This window comes from Struthio camelus, chromosome 2, assembly GCF_040807025.1.
Source record: "Struthio camelus isolate bStrCam1 chromosome 2, bStrCam1.hap1, whole genome shotgun sequence".
Taxonomy (NCBI): domain Eukaryota; kingdom Metazoa; phylum Chordata; class Aves; order Struthioniformes; family Struthionidae; genus Struthio; species Struthio camelus.
In genome coordinates this window covers 158,302,921-158,317,038 of record NC_090943.1, presented here as the reverse complement: position 1 = coordinate 158,317,038, position 14,118 = coordinate 158,302,921, and the positions used below count along the sequence as shown (strand labels likewise).

General features: G+C 40.7%; 1 long non-coding RNA gene across 1 annotated transcript; it reads left to right on the top strand.

The window, feature by feature from the left end:
- The first annotated feature begins 8,363 nt into the window (after nt 1-8,363).
- On the top strand, nt 8,364-13,767 carry LOC138066086 (uncharacterized). The gene is made up of 3 exons (XR_011139308.1): nt 8,364-8,571; nt 11,916-12,014; nt 13,193-13,767. It is a non-coding gene; the product is annotated as an uncharacterized lncRNA (long non-coding RNA).
- Nucleotides 13,768-14,118: the final 351 nt, after the last annotated feature.

The window sequence follows — 14,118 nt, the reverse complement described above, 5'->3', positions numbered from 1 at the left end:
AAGGTTTTCCTTCCTGAGACAAACTGGAAACCAGAATTACTTTGCTTGTTTCACCCCCTTGCAGGGTTACAACCTGTCTGAAAATAAAGTACTCAGAAATATGTCAAATATTCATATTTGGTATCCAAGGCATTTTTTAGCCTCCTGTTCAATATGTCTGGCCAGACCAAGACTTCTCAGACCTATTTTGAGACCATGAGTTAGTCATATCATTAACAATGTGTTGAGGGTAAAATTCCTCTTTCAGTGCAATAGTTTCATGAGTTTGCCACCCCACATCAGGTGTTTATTTTATAGTCTGTTGTTATGACTACACCCATGACTATTAAGAAATACCACTGTGTGGAGACAAAGCCATGATATTTTAGAAATCCTCCATTAAAAAAAAAAATTTCTGAATAACACCTGTTGGGAAAATCATATATTTGTAAATTAAGAGAAATGTTTTGACAATGAGGCCATAAAAATGATGACTGAAAGATAAAGACAGAGACATTCCTGTCAGAAATGAGGGAAGAACACTCAGACACTTAAGAAAGGGAGATTTAGCCTTCACAGACAAAATATCAAAGGAAATTTTCACATCAGTACTTTCCTGGAGGATTATGTTACAGTCAAACATAATTTTTTAGCAGTAATTAAGTGAAATTCTATCATTTGTGTTATGCAGGAGATGAGGCTATATGATCTAGTGGCCTATTCTGGCCTATGAATTATTTAAATATAACTAGCTATTTTATGCATTTTTTCCCTCCAATTCAACATAGTTCAGCAGTTAGTCAAGACAGAATTTGGTTATTCCTAGTAAGGAAGTGATAGAGAAATGTGGGTAGTGTTTACTTGAAGATTTCAATGGTCTACACATCTTGATGTGGTTTCTTTCATGGTTTTGCACATGAAGGCCTTTGCAGTATTTGGGACATGACTGAGCTTATGGTCTGAGGTTATACTGTGTTATACCCAGTTCTTACCAAAAAATAGAGGGCTTCTGTGAATAGGCTGCAGGAATCCTTTTCCAGGGAGATCACCACATGGGGTCTTCTCCTTTGATGTTTTGTTTTGCATTGTGAAATTTCCACTGCTTATGGAGACAATAAAGGTCAAATGATTAACCAGGCAGAGAGTGCAGATGGAGGACACAGAAGGCCAACGGCAGCTCTGATCTCGTGGTTAGTCCTGTAGCTGCCCAGGACTCTGCATACGTTGGAAATGATGGATACACTGGGTACATTACAGCTGCCAAGGATGCATAGGAAGCCCTGTTTTGCCTGCAGTTGCTTTCTACCTATTCCTATTCCTTTATGCATGCACAGGAGATTACCCATTTGGGGAGGAACAAGGTTGCAGTAATTTGGGCCCACGCTCCTGAACTGACTCACTCTTAAACTGGAAGACTTCTTGCACATTCTGCTCTGTGGCACCCAGCACTTCTCCCACAGGGAAAGCTCAGCGCATGAGACAGTCCACCTGGACAACAGAGGAGAGAGTCTCCATCCTGGGAAGATGTGAAGTACCTCAGTTTCAGGTATTTGAAGCAGAATGAGTACCCAGCAAGCTCCAGCTTACAAAGCACTTTGGAAAAAGTGATCCTAAACTTGCCTCTTGCATCACCCTTTCTCACTGTGCTTCATTACAACACTGCCATCAATGCCATTAACAGGATTTGTTTTCAGCGCTTTGATATCATTCATTGTGGCAGGGGTCATGCCTGTTACGTATTTGCCATTTATTGCAATATACAAAAGAGAATAGATCAGCATCTAGCAGCCTAAAAACATTGTTTTGTTTTTATAAAGTATTATGAGAACACCTTCATCCATTAAACCATGAGAGGGCAGCATTCTCTCTGTCATCTATCTTCTCCTGCTGCTGGGAAATTAATGCAGACTTTTCTTTAACATTCATCACGTAAACCACAAAGAAGCATCATATATAATTCAGAGCTTGGTTCAATGTTCTTTGTAATCAATAGGAATGTTTCCCCTGATTTAAATAGGTGTTGGACTGAGGCTTTACTTGTTTAAAATGACATCAGGAAGAACTGTCTACATAATTTAAATCAAAAGATACTGAAAATAAGCAGTCAGGAAATAATTTTAGTGGTGGTTAACCATTGGAACAAGCTACCAAGAATACCGATGGATTCTCCATCTCTTGATGTCTTTGAATACAGACTAGATGTCTCTTTGGAAAAACTGGACAAAAATGGCTGGGTTCAACATTGAGGTAGCAGAGTGGTGTTCAGTGGCCTACATTGCATAAAAGATAAGCTGAAGCTACATATATGTAGAGAAGATAAGCCACACATTTTTTTTACACTATTGGCAATTAATCAGTGGAACAACATCTTAAAGTTTCAGGGATCGATTTTAAAATCAAAATCTGATGCATTTCCATGTGATCTTTAAGCCTGTTCAGAGCATATGCATGGTCCATATTATACAAGCAATCAGGATTGCTAAGCAAAACAATTTCCCTGGCTCTGGAGTCCATTAGTCTGATAGTTCCCTCTAGCTGTACAAAGCCAATACAATAGTGTCAGTACAAAATTTTACAGTTGTCTTCTGATCCTCCAAACAACATGCAGTACACTATTGCAGCAGTAAGTGATTGTTTTTTAAAGGAATTAACTGTACATTTTTTGAAGAACTGGGGCATCTTAAGATGGAAAGAGGCTTCAGAAAGGGGAAGTAGACTTGTTTACCTCCAAATTGTTGATTCAGATATAAATTAAGTCACAAGAAACTGCAGATTTTTTGCCAGATGAATATTTAGAGAGCTTACAATGTCAATCCAGCGTTGAACGGCAAATGTTAATCAGCATTCTTACTTGCAATTTCAGCAGAGAAGAAGGGTACTTAATGGTCACGGAAATCAAGCTGTTCTTTCCTTACTGCTTGAGGTGGTGACCCAGCTCCGACCTCCTTGGGTTTGTGACGAAACTGTATTTTCTTGTTTGTTTACTTCATCTCCTGCTGATGAGGGAAATTCCTGTATGTCTCTTATTTACTGTATTTCAGTAATTACAATACCCCTAAAATGATGTACAAAGTTTTCTCTGTGAATATGTAGGAGTGACAAACTATGGTTTCACAGAAATGTCATGGGACAAATGCAATGGCAGGCAAACATACACGCTTCAGAAAGAGTGATGTGTCCAAAGCAACCATCCAGCATTTGAGAAGATAAAATTTCTCCAGATGGGATGACAATAAAGGAAACAAAAATGTTATTTGTTCAGAAAAACACCTAGCTTTACATTTCATTTTCATTTTCTTTCATTGTAATGGGATTTTGATATGCACTACTTAAAATGATTTCCCCACTGTTCTGGGGAGAAAGTTGTGTCTATCTGTGATTTTTAACTAAAATCATTGTAAAGAAAAATGTTAATTTCCTAAGTACCTTTTAAGACTACTAAATGGGGTTAAAGTTTCTTAACTTGAAATATTTTCACTTTTTTACTATAACAACGGAAAATGTGAGGTATTATTTAATTTTATGCAACTTGCAGTATAAAAATAAATTCAGCAAAAGTGAGCTTTGCCAGGGCAGCTGTATATTTCTCTGTTTTTGTAGAAATAATGTAGCTGAGTTCATACTATCCTACATTTTAGCTAGGCTTTGAATCATCACTTTTCCACTGGATCTTAAAAGCTTTTTTCTCCATTGTTTAATTTAATTCTGAGATCTCAGTTTAGGAAGGCAGTTCATAATGTGAGCAACCTATTCAAATCAGTTGGCCTCCTCATGCAGTTCCGTTGAATATGTGCTTCTGCATCTCAGGAGTGAAAGTGGCTGGTGTGTGTGGGACAAGCACGTTACTTGAATCTCACCTAAGTTTTGCTTTGATGTCGCAGAGAGTGCCCGGCACGCTTAATTGGTGTGTGGGATGACCAACCTATTTATTCCAGTAATATTCAGGAGGCCACAGCCCCATTGTGACTGGCATAATATAGGGAAGTATAAAATGCGAATAGTGAAGATAAGCCCCAAAAGAAATGATACAACATACAAGCATGATAAACAAGGTAAGAGCAGCAAGTGACGTAATAGCTCTGTGTTTCTTCCTTTTTTGGGAGGAAAGATGAGGTAAGGCTGGGGACGGAGGGGCGAGATGAGGGAAGATGTGGAGAGCAAGATATGGAGAGAGCAGAAAAAAACCAGCAACTCATTATGGAGCAATGCAAATCCGCTCAAGGGCATGCAGAGGTCCTTGACACAGGTTGTGCTTCTAATGGCCAGACCTCGCCTCTGAATTCAGCCTCAAACGCCATATGGCAGGGAGAAGGGACATGTCTGTTTGCTGTTGTGGCTCATGAATCTCCTTTGCCATCCGTCCTTGTCTGTGTGCCTGGCTTAAGCTTGTTTTTCTGCTTCCTGTGTGGTACAGGCTGTGGAAGGCCATGGATTTTGACTCATTTTAGCAGTCATCTGATATATTCAACAGGGAGGTTATTTTGCTAAATAAGCCATAAAGTAAAGCACCAAGAAGCATATTGCAGCGAAATGAAATACAGACTCTAATTGAAACAGTAGTTTTGAATAAGTCTTTCCGTTGTCATAGTCAGTGCACCAAATGCCAAGGCCTGTCAGCACCACTTCTTAGTTACTTACCCAAGGTAATTATATAGCTCTTCTCTCTGTAAAATCCAGTACATCACTATTTTAGGTATTAATCTGTTAGCAATCCCAGTTTATGGCTTTTTCCCCTAACAGAATGAAGAACCAAGGCAAAAATAAATGACAGACCAGATTGCGCAAGCTATTCAGATCTCATCTCTGTCTGCTGAGCCAAAATAACTTGGATATCACTTTGAGTGTCTTGATGGGATTGCGCAAGAGAGAGGGTGCCAGGGCAGAGGGCTGGAGCCAGCTATTTCAGGAGCATAACGTTGGGCCACCCTTGCTTTTGTGGAGGAACGGCCTTGGGGAAGTAAGGCAAAGTTTCTCCCTTCTCCTTTTAAGTATATGCTCATAATCCCCCTGCAGTGCTAATCCCCATAGGCATGAGGCCCGATATTCAATTTAGCAAACACTTGTAAATAGTGCATGCCACCCACATGCAAGATTTATAAATGGCAAATTTGCTGCATTTAGTTATGGAACTGTGATGCCTTTTATCCTCCTCAAAACTTCAAACTCTGCTTGCGAGCAGAAACAGCAGCTGCTTTGTCCTCAGAGTCACAGCGTCCCGAGCAGAAGAGAGTCAAGCCATGGCCACTTACACGGAAAGTTCACTTCTGCCTTTTTGTCTTGCTACCTAAGTGCATTTTTATTCTGACTGAATGTGTGAGTAGTTTTCACGGTGGATGGGGAGCAAAAATGTTACCACATTTCAGGGGAGATATGGGGTGATCAAGAAAGGGGATGTAACTGAGTGGAGCCTTCCGCTATCACAAGCCACACATCATATGATCCCTTTCACAAGCTTCATGGTTTACTGAAATAAAACATTCTGATATCAGTTTGGTCCCATATCGTATCCTGTGCACCACAGTGTCTTCAGCTGGCAATAGCTTTAAATAATTTAAGTATTTGGGCTTCCAGAACTAACATTATTCTTGGAAAAAAAAGTCTTTTTTCCCTCAATGTTCTTTTCTTTTTCACAGATGGGCCCTTTCGGTTCTCCTCGTGCATTAAAGGGCCAAAATTTGCCCTAGTAAAGTTACCTGGAAAAATTTATTTACCTTAAGAGTCTGCCATTGTGAAAAAATCCTATTTTATTTCATAACAAGTACTTCAAGTAGGTCCTATAAAAAAGTGCTCTGCTTCTGCAAAATCTGCTCTAAAAATCCTTTAGAATTTCTTCATGATAGTCTGTAAGGGTTGTGTTTTTTTTTTTTTTAAACGTACTATATGGCAAGGATATAATTTTGTACTAAAATTTAGCAGCTCAAAAAGTGTATGAAAAGATAATCATTTTCTATTAAATGCTAAAGGACTTTTCTCCACGAGGATATAAGCAAGCCCTACAGGAACTAGTAGCTTTGCTGCAGAAGGATTTTTCCAGGCGTAGAGAGTTTGGGGGAGGGTGTATGAGTGCATTAGTATTCACTCCACATGCTTGCCTGCTGTTCCACATGCTCTGTTTTGTGCCTCAATAAACTGCTCTGGATGCAGATCAAAATTATTTAAAAGAATTCACAGGGAAAAAAAAAACAGAGCAGCAGTTTCTATGTATTTCCACATTGCCTTCATTTTCATTGACATTTACTGTTAGCCTTTTTATAGCAATATGAAAAAAGGAGTCAGAAGCAGAGAAGGAAAATACTTTTACTGATAAGAAATGCTTTTATATTTTAGAGAGAAGTTCTCAAAACAAATCAGAGTGCTCTTAGCTTTCCGTGTGCATTCAGCAGAAAACAATTTAAAGAAGAATCATTGAATTCTTCAACTGAAAGGCCATTTAAAAATGATTATTACTCTTTCTTGTTTGCGATATCTGCTTATACATAGGAAAAAGCATGTTCATTTCTGCTGCGTTAATCCTTTTTAATAGGGAGAACATTTACTTCCTCTCTATTTATTCTTCACTTCTTAGACTCTAGTGTCTTAAACCAGTCCAAGAGCAGCTCCAGCCAAGAGGCCATATCCCCAGCTTCCTGAGCTAAAATCAGCTTCAGGAACATGCTCAACAAAATTTCAGGAAAGGTCAAGTGGATAGGATCACCTGCAATACTTGCATTTACCAAGCAAGTTCCCCTTTGCTCCTGCTAAAAAATCAGTTTCCTATTCGCAGCCTTGAGGGGCCTTAAATATCATTGTTCACTAAGACAAGCCCAGTTCATGGCCCACCACCACAGACTGCGTGCTGCTTCTGTAATTTTTTTTGCGTAGTACTGATACTCTTGAATCCTGATTCAATGGGAATGTGGTAATACGCAAAGTTATCTGGCAATACAAAGCTGTATTGCTTACTCGATAGCAGACCAGACAAATCCTAATCTCTCTAGAAATATGAAAGCATATGAAGATCCCCATGCAAAAGAAAGAATAAAGGCTAAAAAGTTGAAGGGGAACCTCAAAGGCAAAATCCCCCAAACACTGGCAGCAGACAAGCTCAGAAGACAAGCTTAGGATTTGTTAGAGAAGTGAATAAAAGTGAATTCAAGGAAGAGTTATATCTTGCACACGCACGTACACACAGAGAAGTCAAATGTCCAATGGTTACAATATACACTGTGTGAAATACAGCAAACTCACGGTGCTAACTAAGCCACAGTACGGTAGATGCAACACCCTCAAATCACCAGCATTCCCCTGAGGACAAATGTTATTTGTGTCTGAACGATCTTTTTAAAAACCTCAAGGCTGAACCCCAGGTCCCTGGAATTTGTGCTGTTGTTTTCAGGGAGCCACAACTGCTGTGCCTATGGGGAAAGGGATAAAATATGCATGCAATTGTGTGTGCAGTTTCGCTTCCATCAAAGCTTAATTTAGCTCACTTGTCAGCCCTGAATAAAAAAATTAATAACAATAATTAATAATTCTGTTAGCACAGTGAGTAAAGAGCAGCATGTAAGACAACTGCTAACGCCATGGAAACTTCAGTACTGTAAGAGAGGGCAGTACAATGCATTCCTCACTGCTGAGGAGATAAAACAGGCTTTGCAAGGCCCTGATGGACTAAACAAAAGAAAATGTCTGGCCAGAGGGAGCAGAGGAATGTCCTGGAGCATCCAGTGGCAACGCAGCCCAGTCGCCCTTCTGGACTGCCTCTCCTCGGGAGTCGGAAATTCTTTCCACCTTCTCCCTCCTGCACTTTCTGGTTTTGAACCTTCTCTGCCAAGAAAAGGACAAAAGCTCTATTATGCGTGAAGTCTGGCCACAGGCAAAAGACCTAAAAGATGCTTTGGAGCATTTACTACATGAGCGTGTGCTATTTCTGCAGAAGACGTGGCAAGCTTCCTGAACGACTACTGCCATCTTCCATGAATTCCATATTCCTTTTGTGTTACTTCAAGAAGGTCCCTCTTTTTTTCCTTGGCTTACACCACTGCACTCCCTTTGAAGCCAACAACTGCAGAGCTGACATCGTAGGAGGAATTTGAAACAAATTTTGATAGCGTTTTGGGGGAAGAAATGTTTATCATTTTCCACTTCTATTGTGATTGTTTCTATGCATAGTCATAACTGAGGCTTTTAGTGGGTGGTGCTGAACAAAGGCAAAGGAAGGCAGTGTACTTTTCTAAGAAACTTTAAAACCTAGGAAGTACAGCATGTAGAAGGCAGAGAAGTACATTCAGTTTTTATAATATGCATATAGATATATATAACATACATAAAAATAATTCTTTACTTACACTAGCCTGACCTGCCTCTCAGATATTTGTCTCTTACAGGCAGTCCATCCCAGAGAGGATGGACAGACTAGAAAGTGAACAGTCTTCAAACGTAATTCCAGAGCAATGACATGTGAACAGAGGACAGCACTGGTGAAGACACAGATGGTTGTGGGAAAATGGGCAAGTTGAGGCTCACCTCAGTCATACAGAGAAATAAACACAAGCCACATGAAAAGAAACATCAAGATAATTAGGAAAGGAAAGGACGATGTATCCCTCAAAGGTGAGGACAAGAAGCTTTAACTCAATTCAGTGAGAAAAGGAGAGGCTACTGGAGAGATTAAAAGGAGCATGGTATTGATATGCCATAGGGCAGCCAGAAGCTTTTTATAATTAAGGGCAAAAGGAATGCAATATATGTCTGAAATTACTGAATTTGTAATGTTATCTACATACTTCACAGGCCTGACATAAGGGTTACCCAATGCGTGAAAGTGGAAGGTATTGCTTACATACTTAATATTCTTACTCCAGTTGATTTTCTTAGATGTTATTTCTCTCTCATAGTGCTTTTTCTGTCAAACTGTCTTCAGTAAAAATCTATACTTGAGGTTTCAGTCTCTTATCTAGTCTATATTTCAGCTTCTTCAGCTTTCAAAGCCACTGCTACACTGTAGAGGGTTACTGACACAAGAAGCAGCCAGCTTCTTCTAGTAAGTGATAATTACCTTTAACTGTCTTCCTGGTTGGAAGGGGAAAGCATAGCAATCCACATGAGATGAAGCCATTTTGGTGTAAATGATACAGGCCATCCATCAAGTTGCATAAGCCGATACCTGGTTGACACAGTCGAATGAACTCAGTGTTTGGGAGATATAAATTCCAAGCCTGTAGCAAAAAACCTCCAATGTCCATGCAAAATTCAATGAAGACTGAGCATGGCATCATTGCTGGCCTGACATCTTCGCGTATGTGGAAAACCAGAAGGAGGGAAAATTGGTGCTATGTTAATACCACCCAAATATACACTATGAAGTCAGACTGAAAGCAATGAAATTACAGCTGCTCCTCATGAGCTAACGGGACCATTTTCCTTAACCAGTGACCTTCAATTACAGAGTAGCAAGCAAATTAGTAGAGACAAAAAAGAAAAACCTGTTAGCCAGAAAATCTTACTGGCTAAAGCTTGTCTTGTTTTGGTTCCAATTTCCTTAGCTTTCGGTAAAGTATGCGTTGTCTCTTTTGGAGTATTGGTGTTAACTGGAAGTGTTGATTCCAGGAACAATGTATTCCTTCTTATCAAATAGTTGAGTATTGCAACTGAGTTTTTCATAAGACATTAAAACTTCTGCAGTGCCAGAGGGATGTGAAGAATTTCAGGAAGCCTCTTTTTCCAGAGAGATCAAGTTAGAACGAATTTCAAGGCCAGCAAGGCCATGGCAGGAATGATTAAATCAAGCAGCCATTTCCTCAGTTCCTAACCCTCCAGTACTCCTTGTGTGCACTGTTGCTTGCCTATAGATGGGAGAGGTTGTGAGGTAGGCCAGGATGCAAATTCACAGGGCATCAGCTCAGTGCTCCACATAACAGATGTCCAAGGCAGGCTCTCTTTTAGCTACAGCCATCTGAAATTAGGAGTGTCATCCTGTCTGGTTCAGGTTGCTTACACACTTTGACAAATTCACAAATTCAGACAAGTGAGGTGGTATGAATCCATATTGAAAGGGGAGAGAGTAGTTAATGTTATCCACAAGCTAAGAGTGTCCATATAGAGAGAGCACTCTTTTATACCAAGCTGCCTTAATTCCCAGGTAGGCAAGCCCTGCAAGGAAAAGAGCATACGGTCGTCTTTGTTCTGAAGTTTGAGGAGAGGTTTGTATTTATGGCTGGTGACTTTATACATATTTTGTGACTCTAATTTTTCAATTCCTTCATTGCAACCTTCAAATCTTATAATCCAAATTAAGATCTGTTTTGATAGGACAAGCTCCATCTTTGCCTCTCTAGATTCATAGATTGGAGAAGTGAGGTTTTCCTTTTGGCTTATTAGCACCTCATATCTGCCTCAGATTTACAAGAGAAATGAGCCAAGGTCTCAATCTGAAACTGAGGCAAAACCATTTACAAGATAAAATAAGCCACATATTTAAAACAAAGATAACCACTTAGGTGTACATCAGCGTTATCAGCTAAATACCTTTTCTATTCCTTCAGTATATATTGGAATGAAATTATTTCCCTGTGGCTTCTAAGTCATATGGGAGAATGAGGATGGGGAAATATCCGGAAGGGGCTTTCACTAACTTCAGCAAAATCTGAAACCTGCTACCTGCACCACTACACTGCCTGCAGACTGTCAGGTTTCTTTAAGACTCCATTTTCAAGGTTTTCCCAGGATGTTTCAGGTCATCAGCTCTTACAATTTCAATAGATAGATTCATTTTGAAGGGACTGTTGTAACAGCATGGTAGAATGCCAAATCGTTTCCTTCTTGCAGCTACTAGTATGTTTGCTTTCAGAGGCAATTGATCTTTTTGAGATTCGTCTTCCCCTCAGTTTGACAGAAATCTGTTAATGACGAAGCCCTGAGTGTTTTCTAAATGCAATGTGTGGTACACTTTCAGTCCCAAGCCTGAAGCCACAGTCTTCCCACTGTTTGTTGCTTGGGCTCAATAAACATCACACTGATATATTGAGATGACTCAGCTACACAGCATTCACCTGCCAGCACCAACTCACTGGTCTGGACTTGTGATTTTTTCCAGATAGCAGACAGGCTTAAAGAGCAAAGCCATTTATAGACCTGGTGATTATAATGATGCATGGGAGCAAAAATAGATTTATAACAATCATAACATCCAGGACAGCAATACAAATAGTGAGGATAAAAACCAGGGAAAGATAAATACCTGTCTGGAAATATGACTATTACTGAATCAATAAGCTGATGTCCCACCAAAAGCATATCATTACAGTTTGAAAGCCCTGTGGTATCAGTATCTTTCAGTTTACCCAACAAAAGTGGTCCTTTTTCTCCAGTTTTATGTACTGATAAAAAAATTAAAATAACCTATTTCTGTTATATAGACAGCTGTTTCTGCATCACTGTTAACTAATTATTTTTGAAGCAAACTAGTCATATTCCTGTAGCACATAGCTGACTCTGAGTGCATATATTCACTATGCTAGGTTTGTCAGTAAATGACAGTAAAAGGTTAGTAAAAATTCTGATTTTTTTAGTTCCTTTTCCTATTACAGCTTGTAAACTCTGCTATGGATAGTGAGTAACTAAAGGGACTTAACTTTTAAAAAATAATTTTAGGCAGTGTTCCTTCCCTGTTATGGCATGTAGTCACAACCGTGGTTCTTTTAAACATGGCTGAGAACAGTTTGGTTGTAGCATGGACAAGTGTTTATTACAGGGTTGTTGCCTCGTCCTGTGATTCTGTGCTCTGCAAAGCACATCTTAACTAATTCCCAAAGGCAAAGTGGCAACTGTGCAGAGCACTTGCGAAAACATTCAAACTGCAGTTTAAGCCTTGTTAAAGTGTAGTTCTTCTCTGAAAAGTGACACTAAAAATGGTGTTGTGGAAGATCCTGTATTTATTGTCTATTTGTGATTTCCAGATCAAACATGCTAGGTACAACTACATAGTTTCTTCCAGATCTCTACAGCCAGCTCCAGAGACCCCAGTGGGATCAGGAAGATGAAACTTTCATGTTCAGGTATGATAAGATGATGGTCTCCTTAGCATCTGTCCAAACCTGTTGTCCTCATTGAAACAGATATACCTTGGCCCCTTTCCATTTGGATGAATGAGCTTAAAGATCTGTTTTCTTCTCATTAAACTGTGTTAAGGTTTTTCACTGCTGATGAGAGTAAAATCTATTTTTATGCAAATCAGCAAATCTGACTCTGAACACAAATATACATGAAGCAGACCTGTTGAAGAAGATGCTACTTTTCTAACCATAACCACACGTTAGGCTAAACAATATTAATGGCTTTTCTGTTTGTTTTCTGGTTCGTGGCATAAAATATTTTGATCTCCAGAAAATTCTGGTATGAACAATATTCTGTATACCTATTAACCTGTATAAGAAAATGCTTATGAGTTACTTTTCTATTTCTCTATGGACCTAGCTGTGCTGTGTTTAGGGCTGGCACTAGCAGTGAGAATACACAGCTCAGTCCAAAGCCCATTGAAATTCAGTTACACTGTTGAGATAATGGTGGGAGGTAGATAAGGGTTTGCTGCTTTTCTTTCTGTTTTTTCTCAGTGGGGAGAAGCCAGCCTCCCCCGGTGCCTGTAACTTCTGAGCCTGCACTGGAGCTCTTGTTCCCAGTGAGGAGCAGGACACATTGCTGTGTCCCAGCATCTGGGCTCTGCGGAGATAAAGTTAGTTTGGCCTGAATAACCCCTGCTGATGGGGCTGGTATTGTGGGTAACATTTAAAGTTGGTCTCTATGTGAAGAATACCGGTCTCTGGCATAGCTACTCAAAGATGGCCATGTAGAAAATAATCTTTTACCTCTATCCCACTAGGAAAATTTAGAAGTAGATGCTCAGTTATTGTCAATCAGCACTATTTCAGCAAAGGTAGCATATGTCCCTACATCTGTCCCTTTATCTGGGGCAGTAAGTTGATTAATATACCTAAGAATAGACGCTGAAGTAATAAAAGCCTCCAAAGAGATTACAGGAACAGTTGCAACATCTACTCAAGGTGCAAAAATAATCAAGTGGTGACTACTACCTAATAGAAGCCAGCAGTACTCTTGTGGGTGGTGGAGTTTCCTTCCAGTTTTCACATAGCCTCTTAGAAAGATCTTACCACTAATTTAACTGTCTTTAAATTTTCATTGTGCTGCCGAGTGTAATCAGCATCTGTTTCAATCTTAGGGTATGCTTGGTGGGTGTTCAAATGGTTACAGATGTGCGGGGAGGCATCGGCGAGGCTTTCTTTGTTGAAGACTATGGTTTCCTGACTTAGCGTAACCGACTTTTGGTGAAACAATATGCAAGCTTTTTCCACCTCCCTCTTTTGCCAACCCCGCACCGCCTTGTGACTCAAAGGGACAAAACTGCGCAATTCAGAGCCAACACGGGCCCCAGATTTCAAACGTCTGAGAGCTGGACTACGCAGAACTGAGGTTTTGGTCTGGCCTGTGAAAAAGGAGAGAAAACCATCTGTGAAAATTGGATGCACATCTGGGTTTGGCTTCTGCCCTGGGATCCCACAGGGTCTGAAATACGGCTGATAATCACTTTCCGAATATCTGCAGGTTGGGAGAAGAAGTACTTTCTCTGCACCTTCGGGCGGAAACTTCTGCTCCGCTCCAGGACCCTGTACGCTGGGTACATGCAGACTCCCAGCTACCGGAGCTGCTCCGGGGAGCGCTCCCAGAAGCCTAGGCCTGCAGCACCAGCAGCGTTTGGTCCTTGTTGCTTTAGGAAAATGCCCTTTTCTACCTCAAAGTGCCACCCAGCAGTGGGGGAGACGGGGTGGGGGCCTGGGGAAGATGCCCAAGGCTCAGTAGGAGAACAGACCCGAGTGGGGCCTCTCTGGTGGGTATGGACTTGCCAAAGACACTAAGTTTTTTCTTTTTTTCACAGAGTATGAATGTCACTCAAAAATCACAGTGCCGCTGCATGTGTGAAAGCCCCGTATCGCCTCTCCTGCCTCGCCGAGCCCCTCGGGGCCGGGGCCGGGGCCCGGCAGAGGCCTTGGCGGGCAGCGGGACGGCGCGTTGCTTCTCGCCGTCCTGCAGCAGCGGCGGGGCAGGCCGATCGGCAGGGTCTCTCCTTCCCCTCGGCCTCCCCCTTCC